Genomic DNA, 15,164 nt, shown 5'->3' on the forward strand with positions numbered 1-15,164 from the left:
AACTATGCCTTTAGTTTTTCTATCTGTAAAGTAAGGGTAATAGTCTACTCTCACCCTCTTCTTAGGAATAGCAACTATTATGGTACAGAGGAAAGAGCACTGGAATGGGAGTCAAGAGAACTGAGCTCTATCCCACCTTTGCCTAGCTGCACAGCCCTTGGGAAAATCACTTCAACTCAGGCCCCTCACCTCCGAGAAGTCCAAACTAAGCAACCTCTAAGTCAGTTCCCAGAGTAAGAATGCTATGCTTTTTAAAAAATGACAGCCGGCTGCAATGGCTCATGCCTGTAATCCCAGCACTTTGGGAGGCCAAGGTGGGTGGATCACCTGAGGTCAGGAATTTGAGAATAGCCTGGCCAACATAGCGAAACCCCATCTCTATTAAAAATACAAAAAATTAGCCGGGCATGGTGGCAGGCGCCTGTAATCCCTGCTACTTGGGAGGCTGAGGCTGGAGAATTGCTTGAACCCGAGAGATGGAGGTTGCAGTAAGCCAAGATCATGCCATTGCACTCCAGCCTGGGCCACAGAGTGAAACTTTGTCACACACACACACAAAAAAAGACATAAGTGGCCCTCTTCTTCTACCCAGAATTGCCAGATAAAAGGAGACTTCCTTTGCACCAGGTAGAGAGTGGGACTGGGCAAGTGCTGTCCACGGCAGGTGTGTGGTGTCAATGTGCCAGCCATATACATCAATAGTACCACACACCAGGCAGGAACTCAAGCAGGGTGAACATGTCTGTTTGGAGACAAGGACCCTAGGGAAGTAGAGGCATGAAGATTACTTGCACAAGGATTATTACCGATTTTTGTACAAAAGTTGAACCTATTACTGGGCATTCTTTTCAGACTTCCTGAGCTGCCCATCAGCCCTCTGGCTCATGACTAGAGGAATTACCCATAGATATCCCTGAGTGGGGAGGGAATGGAAAAAGAAATGGGAGGTTGCCTCTTATGCCTCTTGGGAGCATTATTCCCTCCTCTGGGGATGAACTGAAGTGTAACAGGTGAAGAGCTCTCTTCCTATTCACTTAATGGTCATGCCAAATGCAAGGCAGACCACCTCAGAATCTGTATCTGCCTACAAATACCATCATATTTCCCAGTTGTATGAAAGAGCCACAGTGTTTCTAGCCAAAAGACTTGAGTTTAAATCCCACCTACATGAACTGTCTGGCTTTAGGCACGATGCTCCAGGTGTCTGAGTGATGGAAGGATCACAAGAAATAGAGATGCACAGAGTGTTTATTCTAGGACTGGCTACAGTCTCCCTGGCCCTCGCTCCTGTATACATCATCTCCTGCCCAAATACTATTTAGAAGAAGATTTTTTTTTTTAAATAAACTCTCTAAGATTGATCCCTTTGTCAGGGGTATTTGAAGAAGAAAGAAGGGGAAACACCATAAGCCAGAGGGGACAGCATACCGAAATCCTGCAACGCTGGGGAGAAAGCTCTGCTTTCTCTATTGTCATCTCACCCCCACTCTCAGGCCTGCCCCAGCCACACCTGGGCTCTCCCTCCTTCACCTTAACTTGGTGACATGTCACTTGGCCCATTCTGGATTTGGCTTCCGCTCCGCTTGTGGTTTGGCTTCCACTCTGCTTGTGCAATCCCTAACTGTTGTGGCCCGTGTCAGGGTGGGAGGGGACATCCAGGAAGCCCTGTTCTCAGAACTGTTCACACAGAAAGGGAACCTCAAAGAGTCCTACCCCACTTCACTTGGGATGTGCATCATGGCAAGAAATGGTTCCATGGCCTGTGGCCACCACGGCCACAGCCTAACTGAGCACCCACCTCTGGCTCATAGCCAATGGCAGCCTTGAAAACACAGGACCTGAGTCACTCCAACCAACAGAACCAGTGGTTAAGGAGTCTCTTCTGTGAAAAGATGCCTAAATCTTCACCTCCAGCCCTACTCAGAGCTTTTGCTTTACTAAGACCAGAGGGACTATTTAGTGTCAGTTTTAAATTGCTACTTGTGCCATTCTGACACAAGGAAAATGCACAGGCTTGGGAGTCAGACTGTCCTGGGTTGAAATCCCAACTTTGCCATTTACTGTTTAGGTAACATCTGGCAAACTGCTGGATCTGGCTTAGGCATGTGTGAAATGGGGACACGGAGACTTCTGGACAGTTGCTGTAAAGGTTAAGCAAAACTGCACGTTGTAAATTGCCCAGTCCTCGTCAAGCACCTAACTCAAGAGTGACTGCTCACATTTTTTTTTCTTGTTTCCTTCTCACCAGAGAAAGACTAAATTATCCCAAGTATGGTTTATTTATAAGAGTTCAAAAATTCTGCTGAAAGGCCAACCATGTAGTTATTGAACAAGTTCCTGCCTGATTGTTTCCGTTCAGGTAGTAAAGTGTCCAAAGTAAATGGATTCATTCGTAACATAGATCGCCCCTACAGCAGGACTGCTTGACAGTGTGCCTGCTAGCTGCTGTGTCCCCCCGGCCCGCCCCACACCAGATTCCAGCCTGAGGTTTGAAGGAAAAGGGCCGTCAAGTTTGTCTAGGACTTTTAGACGCTAAATGAAGATTATGATGGAAACTGTCCTTCACAAAATTAAAACTATCCTTTTTCCTAGGAAGCTCTCACTGATAGAGAGGCTTGTTTTGATTTCCAGATTTATATTGAGACCATTTATATGCACGCATGTGTGTGAATGTAAGTGTGTGTCTCAGAAATAACTAATCCTAACACAGCAGAATGATTTGGCTTAGTCTATAGCAGCCAGTCTAATCAGAGTATTTCATAGTCTATCTCATATCTTGCAGGAGTTTGTCCATCTTCATCAGACGGCTCATTATGCCAGCCAAAATGACAAGCTCTACAGGCCCACTGACCGCCTTGTTTCCTCATGTATAGATAAAACTCAGAACACATGAACTCGAAAGACACAGTGACTCGATTTGCAAAGTCCCAAAGAACCACTGCAAAAACTTAGCTGCCACTTGCAATATAAATGTTACCATACCTTTGCTTTCATGTTAACTACCCTTCATATTTTAGGAAACTACAGTACAGTTAAAACTGAAAACATATCCAGACATAGCAAACACAAGTTACATCTTGTAATTATTTATGCAAGTTCCTTAACTTTAAAGCCACAAACCATTTCTACAGTAATTACCACACTGCAAGTACATACAATTTTAGTTCTGAAGGACAAACCTATATGCTTCTCTGTGATTTCATAGTGCATTGCTTTAAAAAATTTCTGCAATTCAATCTAAAACACCCAACTTTCTAACTTCAAGCCAAGTCACCACAAAAATGAATTCTTCCTGCCTGAAGTCGGTAGCAGTAACAGAAATACAAGTCATAAACAGCTTTTAAAATCAAATGTAATCATAATGTGCTATTGAGGTGCCTTTGCTTAGAGGAGCAACTGTAAGTCCCAAAATTTGTGGGATTGTGTTGGTTTTGAATGCCCTGACCCATTACCAAGCTTTGTATTCAGACAAAGCATCCCATTTTCTGGTTCCAAGAGAATGTCAGCATACAGTTCAATTTAAAGAGGTATTTGCACCTCTGAAAGGGCACAAAAAAAAAGAGAGAGAGAGAGAGAAAGAGAAAGAAAGAAAAAAGAAATAAAGAAAAAGTGGTACAAGCAGTTCTTATAAAAAATAAAACGATGTGTCACTATTTCAACTTGTCTTTATTGAAACTGCAATTTTCTAGTCTGTTTTCTTAGATCTGCAGTATCTCTGTGTAACACTGTTTCCAAGCTCAATTAGGAGGATTTTTATTTCATCCCCATAAAATATCTCCTTTTTTATGCCCTTTGAGTGCCCCAAGTGGGTTTATAATTACACAATCTTTATTGAAGGAGTACAGATGAAGTAACAATTCTCATTTCTAATTCCAATTTTCTGGAAAGACATTTAAGTCTTCAATCCCTGGGTACCTGAAAAAAGCAAACAAGGTACAGATGCCTGTAATTTTTCCTATTTTTAGTTTTGGAACGAATCTTTTCTTACGGCAATGAAAGCAAATGAAAAAACCAGTCCTTGAACACTTGCAACAAAAGACTATCACTTTCTACTGGAATTGACATTGGATTAAAAAGCTAAAGTTTGAAAGTAAAATTATTTTGCTACTCTTTAAATATTTAAGCAGTTTGAAAATAAATTAGAAAATAAATACGCGTATTTCCCTAATAGTGCACACCACTTGGGTGACATTCTGTATACTCCTATTTTTGCCATGATGTGGATTTTTTTCCTATCAAATGAAAACCTACAGAAATAAATTCTGAAACAGATAGATTGTTCCCCTCCTTCCATTCTCATGCCAATGAAATATTTCAAGTGAACTGTTTTCTGATCACAAATATCATGTTTTTTTAAAAAAATAAAAAAGCAGTTATTTAAAAGAATACATACTATTATTAAAAGTTAGTCAAGACCAACTAATAAGACCTCAAAAATGAACATATTTCAAAGAATTTTGTTCTCTTCAATAGTTGCATGAGTTTTTTTTTTTTTTTTTTTTCCAGGAAAATGTGCAAATATCAAGGTTACCTGGGTCTGCTGGTCACTTCTAGTTTTTGGACTCTTGAAGATGGTGAGTTTTGCTAATGATGCGCGGCTGTTTAAGAACCGGGTGGCTTTTCTGGCAATCACTCTTCGTGTGCCATCTTTTATAAAGGTGCTTCTTGTTGCTAAGAGATCAGTTGCTTAGAGACCAAACCATTAAAAAAATATATATGTCAGGGGCCAACATAAATTATAGCCAAATTTTGTCATTTCAGCTCGTCCCCTGAATGTTTGGCTTTTGTAATAGATCGTAGCGTACCAAGAGAAGCTAATTACTAATCACAAATAGAAAACTGACCATGAGGAGGAGAAAAGATCTGTGCGTACGCTCCTGTGAACAGAGAGTAATATCATGCATCCCTTCCATGGAGTTACATAGTTGCTGGGCTCTCTGAAACTTTGGCTCCTCGTGGGGGGTCCTAGACATATGCCGTAAAAATAGATTCATGCACACACATAGATACCTGTCCCAGGAAAACTTGAATGCAGGGTGGAGTATGAAGATGTGGGAATTGTGGAGCTACTTTACAGTCTTTTTCTAAGGAAAATTAAAGAAAAATGCACTGCTTAGGAAAATGTATGTCGGAAATCCGAAGTGATCTTAGCCTTTCGCCAGATGTTTTATGTGTGAACATGATTGTCACTGCATCAGGTTCAGTTGTGTACACCTGGGGGTCAGGGGGTGCTTGGGTAAAAGTCTCTCTACCTTTTATTTTCTCTCCTGTACTGAGATATGGCATCCTCTGAGGGAGGAAATACAATCGGTTAAGTAAGGTAAGGTTTGACTTGGGGAGAGGAGCCTTTCTCTCTTTTCCTGGTGACACTGCTCCTTGAGACCCTCCTCTCAAATTTACTGTCGGCTAAATACTGTCCCACATAGGGACATTTACATTTTAGGAACACATTTTTAAATGAAAGACTCAAGTTCCTTTAAGATTTAATGGAATAGTGGCATTCCAAGCTTCTTAACAGGTAGGATGCAAGATCTTTGGAGGCAAAATAAAGCTGGATGTGAGCCTCCACTGGATAACTCCATAACACACCTCCTTCCTGCATTTCTCCTTTTTCTACCTCCTCCATTCTTCAAGGTCTCTGTGACTCTGTCCTGGGTGAGAAGAAAGCAAGCAAGTAAGAGACCAAAGACTTGGATTAAAAGCAAGATGAGAAGTAAAAAGAGTACCTAGTGATTTAAAGATTTGTTCCCTTCCTAGCCTCCAAAGTGCTTGCCATCCAAGAAGCCTTCATGCCCTCAGCTTTATTGGGAGGGCATCCTGGAATGAACCCCACTGTGCAGGAGAGGCAAGGTGAGGCCTGGGGGCTGGGATGGGAGCCCAATGGGAAGATGAGAAGGTTCCCATTCCACTCTGTAGTGCTGGTCACTGTCAGATTGGCATCAACCCCCACATCTCCATCTACAAAGTAGGTGGAAGACCCACAACCAACTTGAATTTGAAGTAGAGATATATGCCAGAAAAAAAGAAAAGAATGAAGACCTGGGCAAGTGGGATGTGGCTAAGGCTCAGAAGAAATTTCCTCAGCAAGAGGAAAAAAACACTGACTTCCCCCAAACCAAGCTATGAGTGAAAACTGACACATGCACCGATGACATATACATTTCCTTAAAGTCTCTTCCTTCTAATTCCCCAAATTTCTCTTTGTGGCTTATATTTTGGGATAGAAATGGAAGCAGAAAGGGCTAAGAGGGAATTAAAGGTGGAAAAGGCAAGAGAAATAATAATGTCTGGGTATACAGTTGCTGCCTAGCACCTGCTAGGTGAAGGAATGAGAGAGAGAAGAGGAGGCTGAAAGAGAAAGAGGCTGTGAACTCACTTTATGTTCCTTGAGGGCAGAAACTGTTGTATTCTCCTCTTTTCCCAATTCCAAGTGTTTGCATGGGGCTTTTGCATTTAGAATGCGATTAAATGTTTTTGTTAACTTCGAAGTCAAAGGAGAAACAGAGAGAGAAGGGATGGGTCTAAGGGGGTTGAACTGTTACTCCATCCTAGACCCCATGTGACTGGCTCCCTCCATAAGAGCCCGCTCTGCTCACATTTGTACTTTGGACTTAGATCTAAAACTAAAAGCCTGCCCTTCTTCTTTTTTTTTTTTTTGAGACGGAGTCTCGCTCTGTCGCCCAGGCTGGAGTGCAGTGGCACGATCTCGGCTCACTGCAACCTCTGCCTCTGCCTCCAGAGTAGCTGGGACTACAGGCGCCCGCCACCACGCCCGGCTAATTTTTTTTGTATTTTTTAGTAGAGACGGGGTTTCACAGTCTTAGCCAGGATGGTCTTGATCTCCTGACCTCGTGATCCACCCCCCCTCGGCCTCCCAAAGTGCTGGGATTACAGGTGTGAGCCACCACGCCCAGCCAAAGCCTGCCCTTCTTCTTATCTATCCATCCTGGTCTCCCCATTTTAGGGGGGCTCTGGTTTGGCTCTTTCTGCCTTGTGGCCATTTGCCTTGGACTCTTAGCTTTGACCTCTAGGACATGAGGTCCTACACCTCATTTTGGCCACTTCCTACCTATCAGGAGGTGACTTGGGCACCATTCTGGACACTAGTCCTTGGCAGGCTCCAGGTTCTCATCTACATGGGTGGAGGTGGGGAGATGCTGTGGTCTGTAATGAGCCACTGCCCTCACTCAGTGTGGTGTGGTGAAGAAAATAGGCTTGGACCCATGAGGGCTTGGCTTACAAATGTTCCAACTTGAACCTTGGAAAAAAAATTTTGGTACAGCTTTAACTGTGTCAAGGAATGTAGTCCAGTGTCATTTTGGGTCTTGCAGTGTGGCAGGTCACTTGTCCACAGGTACCTGGACCACAGCGCTCTCACATCCTGACCAACCACTGTTGGGAAGCTGCCCAGCCCACATGAGCTCCATATTCCAGTCTCAGGAATGGGAAGACAGCACAGTGAGAGATGCCAAGCTCCGGGGCATCCTCTGTGGAATTGACTGCCACTGCAGGCCCAGGCGCCCGTTACTGGGGAAACCAGTGTTCCCTGATGCCACCCCCACTGAGCATCCAGAGACCCTGATGCTATCTATTGCCTACTGCCCAGCTGCTGCTAACTCCACCAGGACTTGCTCTTTCCCAGTGGAAAATTCAGCAGACAACATTTCTAGAAATGCTCACACAGCCCCCTTGCTACACAGCCCCTTCTATTTTAGAAAGGACCCACTCCTACCCCAGGAAGACTCCAGTGTAGTGACCACAACTCTATTCTATTTCTCCAGGAAACTGTTCTTAGAAGAGGCCTGAAGAGAAACATGACTGACTAGGTAAGATTAGAGGCTATACCAGATGTTTGGGGCACTCTCTGGAGGTTCCTGGGGCAGCAAGTAGAAGCTCAGCCAGTACTACGCAAGGGGGCTTTTTCCAAGCCCTTTCAGGGGCCATGTCCTGGACAGAAACCTACCCTGAGGAGCCAGAGCCCTGCGGGCAGGAGAGGAGGACCTGCCTGGAGAAGTCACATCCAGACATACAGCCCGGCAGCTCCTATGGAAAAGCAGGACTTGAGCAACAGGGGGCAGCAAAGCACAACCGCCTTCTTCAGTTGAGCCCTAGGGCAGCCTTGGGAGGCAGGCAGTGAAGGGCAGGAGAGTTGGCCCCCCTCTCAGGGGACAGCTGCTTGGCTGGCCAGAGGTAATGGCCAAGTTTGAATCTGAAGTAGAGATATATGCCAGAAAAAAAAAAGAAAAGAATAATGCCCTGTGCAAGTGGGATGTGGCTAAGGCTCAGAAGAAATTTCCTCAGCAAGAGTAAAGGGTACACTGACTTCCCCCAACCCAAGTTATGACTGAAAACTGACACATACACCAATGACATATACATTTTCCCTTAAGTCTCTTCCTTCTAATTCCCCAAATTTCTCTTTGTGGCTCATATTTTGGGATAGAAATGGAAGCAGAAAGGGAAGGGCTAAGAAGGAATTAGAGGTGGAAAAGGCAAGAAAAATAATAATGAGAATAAACCAAATAAAGAGAAATAAACCAAGCTTGCCCCTTGTTGGTTCCCTCTCTGAATTCTGAAAAATCTTTGTCACAGTCCACAGGGACCTCTGGAATGAGAAGAACTGAGACAGAGAGGCTGGAGTAAAGGAGCAGCAGACCTCCAGACACATGATGATAGTTACCCTTGCTGATTTCACCCCTTTCTCCGGTCTTACTTCATCCTTGTAGATGGAGCCCCTAAGATACAACACTTCATCTTCTTGTTGGGAAAAAGCTGAGTGTTGGGAAAAAAGCTGAGGCAGGGCTTGCATGTCTGACATAATGTCCAGGGCTCAGTGCATAAAACCCCTCGTGGCCTCTGGAATGAGTCTAGACTTGCTGGCTCCTTGCTTCTAGCTTAAACTGGAAGAACATGCTCCCTATTATCTCAAGTAGCAGAATATGTTCCATATGCTTCAAAGGAAATGCTAAACTATCACAGCTGTAGATCATGTGCTTGCCCTTTTGACCCACACATTCTCACCACCTGTTTCTTTGTTTGACCACCAATAAATAGTCTGGGCTTCCAGCGCTCAGGGCCTTCACAGCCTCCATACTTGCATTGGCCACCTGGACCCACTTTCTCTCTCAAACTGTCTTTTCTCTTTCCTTTGACTCTGCCAGACTTCCTTGCCCCAAGGCCTGGTGTTGGATCTGATCACCCCAACATTCCTGGCTGCCCAACGTGGGGCGACAAAGGCCCTGGTGAAGGAACACTAGAGCATGTGAAAGCAGGGGATGCATTGTCAAAGGACACCCAAGGATGACTAAAGGAAGCTTGGTGGGAAAGCTGAGGGCTCGGAAGAACCAGGGTAACAACAGGACAAAGTGAAAGCAAATATTCTGCTTATTTAAGTTTCTTAAGGCATTTATTATGAAGAGCGGGGGTGAAAGTTAGTACTCAGAATTTGTTATCACTCTTTAGTACGGTAAAGGAGTTTTGCCCATGGTTCCTGGAACAAGGGACTATGGAGTTGGATGAATGGGAGAGAACTGGCAGAGATTTTTAAAAGGCATATAAAGATGGAGCAAAAATTCCAGTTTTTTTTTGTCAATGTGGGTGATAATAAAGGCAGCTTTTGAGCCATTTCAAACAGATGATGAGGTAGATTCAGATGAGGAAGAGGAGGACGAGTGTAAAGAACTAATTTCAGATTCTGAATGTGAGGAACAGAAAACAGAGGAAATTAAAGAAAAGAAAGGGAAACTGAAAGAAGTATGTTTTACTAGCCCGTTGGCTCCACCTGCTGAATTAAGTGAATGGCCACCTCTTCTCTCTCCCATTAATGGGCGAGAAAATGAATTAGCTGAAAAACACCGCTCCTGTAGTTGCAACATTAAAACCTGGAGCAATTGGTGGTGCTATACAAAATTCTATTCAAAAAGCTAGAGCCGAGGGAGACCTTGAAGTATGGCAATTTCCCATTACTATAATCCAGCAAGGAGGAAAGGAATTCAAGCAAGCCATTACTCTGAATACGTTAAGGCTTGCGATGGCATTGGAGGTAACTTACATAAGGCTACTCTTTCAGCTCAGGCTATGGCTGGATTAAGAGTAGGAAAGAATATGCCCCATTTCTCAGGCTCTTGTTCCAATTGTCAGCAATTTGGACACAAAAAAGGAATGGAGAAAAGGAAATCAAAAGGCAAGAACTGCTACTGTCAATCAACAGAAAAGCCTTGGTGTATGCCCCCATTGTAAAAAAGGCAATCACTGGGCAAATCAGTGTCGTTCTAAAGATGGACAACCTCTTTCAGGAAATGGGAAGAGTGGCCCACCTCAGGCCCCTCAACAAACCGAGGCATACCCAGCACAGCCAGTGCCCTCACAAGCGTACAACAATTGTCCCCTGCCACAGCAGGCAGTGTTGCCATAGACCTTTGCAGCACAATTACCATCTCCCTATTTCCTGGGGAGCTGCCAAAAAAGCTCCCTACGGGAGTTAGAGGACGCTTACCCTCAGGAACAGTTGATCTATTACTTGGAAGGTCTAGTCTAAATTTGAAAGGTGTTGCTGTGCATACAGGAATAATTGACTCTGATTATACCAGAGAAATTCAATTAGTTATTAGTTCCTCAACTCTGTGGTCTGCCTCCCCAGGAGAAAGAATTGCTCAGTTGCTGCTGCTACCCTAAACAAAACTAGGAAGCCGCACAGTGAAAGAACAGGCGGCTTTGGTAGTACTAATCCTGCAGGAAAGGCTGTATATTGGGTTAATCAAGTGTCTGACAAAAGACCTATTTGCATAGTGACTATTTAGGGAAAGGATTTTGAAGGACTAGTAGATACTGGAGCTGATGTCTCTATTATTGCTCTAAATCAATGACCCCGACACTGGCCCAAACAAAAAGCTTCCATGGGTATCATTGGCGTAGGAACCGCCTCAGAGGTTTTTCACAGTTCCTTGATTTTACCATGTCAAGGGCTGGATGGCTAGGAAGGGACAATTCAGTCTATTATTACACCTATTCCTGTCAATTTATGGGGAAGAGACTTATTGCAACAATGGGATGCTGAAATATCTATTCCTATGGATCAATATAGTAATAATAGTAGACAAATGATGAGAAATATGGGATATCGACTTGGAGAAGGACCAGGAATATAAGACACTGCATATGTAATTGCATTTAGCTTTATTAACATTAAAATTTTTAAATTTACAAAAAGATCAACCCATAACTGCAGTGAAACAACACCTAACAGGACAAAAGGAAAATAAAAAGGCTGGACAAGATATATGGTGGAGGAATGCACATACAAAGAGCTGGGAAAAAGGAAAGATAATTATATGGGGAAGAAGATTTGCTTGTGTCTCTCCAGGTGACAATCAGGTGCGTGTGTGGGTGCCCACCAAACATCTGAAGATCTATCATGAGCCACAGCATCTAGCGGACCCACCTGTACAGTGCAAATTGAAGGTTTGAGAAGCCTCCATTTGCTTTCTCTGTGCCTTCTATTAGAAGGGGCCTGTTTCTCATTATCAGTGGAAAGTTCTACCTCATGGAGATGAACGAACCGTGTGGGTGCAATCCCCATAACATGGGGACAGATCAAGAAAACCGCACAGGAAGCTGAGAAACTGCTGGAGCGCCAGGGTTTTACCTACAGATGCTTAATGGACCAATGCTTTCTGACTGAGTGCCTCTCTACCCTGAATACAAGAGACCCTAATAGTTAGGCAGGAGTATCATTGCCCCCATTCAGCATGGACCTTCATCCTGAAACCCCTAGGATTAAGGGTCCTCTTGTAAAAGGGAAAGGGGAGATACGTGGGAAGCATTCAAACCAGAGCGACTCCATTTTGAATAAGGGCTAAGAACAATGAAGTTGGATCACCAACTGGCAATCAAAGGCTGCACAGCCTGCAATTGCCTTGCTCAATTAATTAAAAACAAAAAGAGCCACCTTTTATGCTAGTAATAATGATAGCTGTGGCGGTTTTACAAAAAGAGAAGGGGGAAATGTTGGGAAAAAGCTGAGTGTTGGGAAAAAAGCTGAGGCAGGGTTTGCATGTCTGACATAATGTCCAGGGCTCGGCGCATAAAACCCCTCGTGGCCTCTGGAATGGGTCTAGACTTGCTGGCTCCTTGCTTCTAGCTTAAACTGGAAGAACATGCTCCCCATTATCTCAAGTAGGAGAATATATTCCATATGCTTCAAAGGAAATGCTAAACTTTCACAGCTGTAGATCATGCACTTGCCCTTTCGACCCCCACATTCTCACCACCTGTTTCTTTGATCGCCAATAAATAGTCTGGGCTTCCAGAGCTCAGGGCCTTCACAGCCTCCATACTTGCGTTAGCCCACTTGATCCATTTTCTCTCTCAAACCGTCTTTTCTCATTCCTTTGACTCCGCCAGACTTCATCACCACCAAGGCCTGGTGTTGGATCTGATCACCCCAACATTCTTTTTTTGGCACCAGTCACCACAGTCTCACTCCTAAACACCTTACTTGCCCCCCCGTCCAGACGGCACCAGCTTTGTCAGGCATCTGCATCTCCACATGCATACCCACCAGTTCTCCAATAACCACCTAAAGGGAAGGCCAGACCCATTCTACCACTTGGGTTCTTGGGAAAGATTTGCCCTCTCACCCGCAATGGGCCTGATCCAACTCTCCAGGAGAAGTCATCTATAACAACTCTACTCCTCTCTCCTGCTGGATCACCCCTTCTCTCCCTTGCTCTCCCTTTTTACCCCTGCCACAGAAAACCTGGCTTCCTTCCTCACCCAAATCCCCAGAGTTCTGGTCAACACCTCTTATTTGCATATAAATATTCTCTCTTCTACCTCTCCACACATCATAGCTCAAATCTGGGACAGATGCACATCTTTAGATGAGGGGGGCTAAAATAAAAGCCAGGAAGCACTCAATTAAATTTCTGTCTTCAGGCACTTGTTTGTCTGTTTCGTTTGTTTGTTCTTTTTCCCTGGAAGGTTGATTCCTATCTGACCCACAGTATGGTACCATCAGCCAGTATGGTACAAAGTGCTTATTCCACTTAGCTCGTTGCATTTCAAAGCCAAGTGTGCCCTGACTACCAAGCATGTCCAAAGCCCATGGTGTAAGGAAGTCTCCTTGGATAGCAAAAAGGGAATCCTCCCCAAGAAAAACGAAGACCCTTCCACCATGAGTACCCCCTTAAGAAGATACCACCACCTCCTCCATTCTACTCTCACCCCACTCAGGGTTCCCCAGCTGTTTTCATTCTGCAGATCTGTTGCTTTGTACCTGTGCAGCAAGGCAATCAGATGAAAATCACCCATAAGGAAATAAAAGGCAGGGACCCAAGCATAGGAGGATACATTGGCTGAAGTACAGGTGAGAAGTTGACCCCTGACCCAGGAGATCTTGAGAGAAGTGAGCCACAGCAGATTCAGAATATACCTCTAGATGGCCTCTAGAGGGGACAGGAGGTCACTCTAGTCTTGCTGAGGCTGATTCTAAAAGAAAGAGCTTTTGGCTGAACCTACCCAGCACATTCATCTGTGAGGTGGGTGGCATCAATAGAGGGCAGGGTTGGCAAGAGTGGAGCCGCCACCAGGTGTCCCACCTGGACATGACTTATCCAATGACAACTAGTGCACATAGTGATGAGCTCAAGATCTAAAAATCTAATCTAAAAATAGGACTTTAGGAATGAGCAAGAAAATTTATTAGTCCTTCCCTTCTTGCCTATCTTGTTCTTCCCAGCACCCCTGGACAAGCCCAGTCAAAACAGTGGAAAATATATCCTTTAAGAAAAAACAACCGAGGCTCCTCAGTCAAGGGAGAAGAAAGCTAAACATTGCTGCGGGGTTCACCCTATTGTCTCCCACAGGCATTACTAACGCAATGCGAACCTTGATACCTGTGTTCTCTGGCATATCAGGCAGGTCTGTTTGGAATTGGCCCGGAAACAGAGCCCACTTGAATTTGGGGCTTCTTCACACCAGGCTGTCTCACATGCTACAAGTGCCACTTCTGAAGCTGTGTGGGCCTCGTCGGCACTCCTGGGCAGCCATAGCTCAGACATTGGTATCGCTGCTGTGCAGAAGGCAGCCTCTCCCATGCAGGCTTTGTCTCCTGGGCCCAAATACCTTTCCCCCTCACTCTGCCCTGGCCAGGTCTCCATCCTACCCTCAAAAGCCCTCACCTTCCCTCATGCCCTCCAACCAGTTGTTCAGTTAAGACCCCCAAAGTAATTATTCAACTGAGTCCTGGTTTTCTTCAATGGTCTGGGGCTAACACTATAAAATGAAACAGAACTACCACCTCCTTGGTGTCTGACCTGAAGCAGTCCCAGGACGCCAGCCAATTTTATTGGCAACTAAAGTCTATGTGCATCTTACAGCTGAGTTGAAGGTGGAATGTTCAAAAGCTCAATGCCTCAGTGGAAAAATCAATGGGTAAATAAATCTGATATGCATAAGCTAAGGAGTATTACTGGAGTAAAATATGAGAACAGAGAGCTGCTTTTGTCTAATACTTTCAAAGCACCATGAGTTTGACTAAATTTCTTAAGACACTAGAGTCTCTATTTTCCCCAGTCTAGACCTCCTACAGCAATCACAAACCTCTCAAGAGTAAGGACCATGTCTTACTCATCTTCCTATCCCTGGCCTGCTGGTGTTGGTAGCGCTCAGCAGTTGTGCAGTGATTTTTGAATGAATGAAACCACTTACCCTTTGCCTCCTGTCCCCAGCCCCTACCATCCCTGGCCCTCATCAGGTCCTGACAGCTGAGTTACCTGTGTGCTCAATCCTGCCATACTCCCAGCCCAATCTGGAGACAGGAATTCTTGTTCAAGCTGCCACCGCTCTGCCCACTGTCCAAAGCAACTCACCGCCCACCCCCCATAGTCCACCCCTGGGTTGGCCACTAGTGTTCCACAGCTGCTACTTGAGTCACAGCTTCTCCACCATCCCACACCCTTTGGGGGATGCTGAAACCTGGAGTCTTGCACCTCAGGTTTCACCACTGCGTTCCTGCTTTATCTAAGGGAGTTTCCTCATTTCAGATAAGCAGTCTGGTAAGTGCTCCATCCTCTCACCCTTTGGCATGCTCCTGTGGCCCACTACAGAGAAACTCTCCTCTCAGCCTCCTCCTTTGTTCTTGTCCCCACTCACTCTCCCATCCT

The 15,164-nt window shown here is 44.8% G+C and overlaps 1 protein-coding gene and 1 long non-coding RNA gene across 3 annotated transcripts in view; one reads left to right on the top strand and one right to left on the bottom strand.

Moving 5' to 3' along the window:
- Positions 1-15,164, bottom strand: part of CYP19A1 (cytochrome P450 family 19 subfamily A member 1) — a 110,688-nt gene that overhangs the window by 65,821 nt on the left and 29,703 nt on the right. Inside the window, exon 1 of one of the 2 annotated variants that reach the window (XM_009429125.5) lies at positions 4,532-4,684. The exons of the other annotated variant lie outside the window; for it this stretch is intronic. The gene's annotated coding sequence lies outside the window, so the exon portion shown is untranslated. Of the gene's footprint in view, positions 1-4,531; positions 4,685-15,164 lie in introns of those variants that run through there. 2 annotated transcript variants of the gene reach the window in all.
- Positions 3,653-11,921, top strand: LOC104002304 (uncharacterized). The gene is made up of 4 exons (XR_674522.5): positions 3,653-4,574; positions 5,635-5,850; positions 7,782-7,826; positions 8,593-11,921. It is a non-coding gene; the product is annotated as an uncharacterized LOC104002304 (long non-coding RNA).

This window comes from Pan troglodytes, chromosome 16 (assembly GCF_028858775.2).
Source record: "Pan troglodytes isolate AG18354 chromosome 16, NHGRI_mPanTro3-v2.0_pri, whole genome shotgun sequence".
Taxonomy (NCBI): Eukaryota; Metazoa; Chordata; class Mammalia; order Primates; family Hominidae; genus Pan; species Pan troglodytes.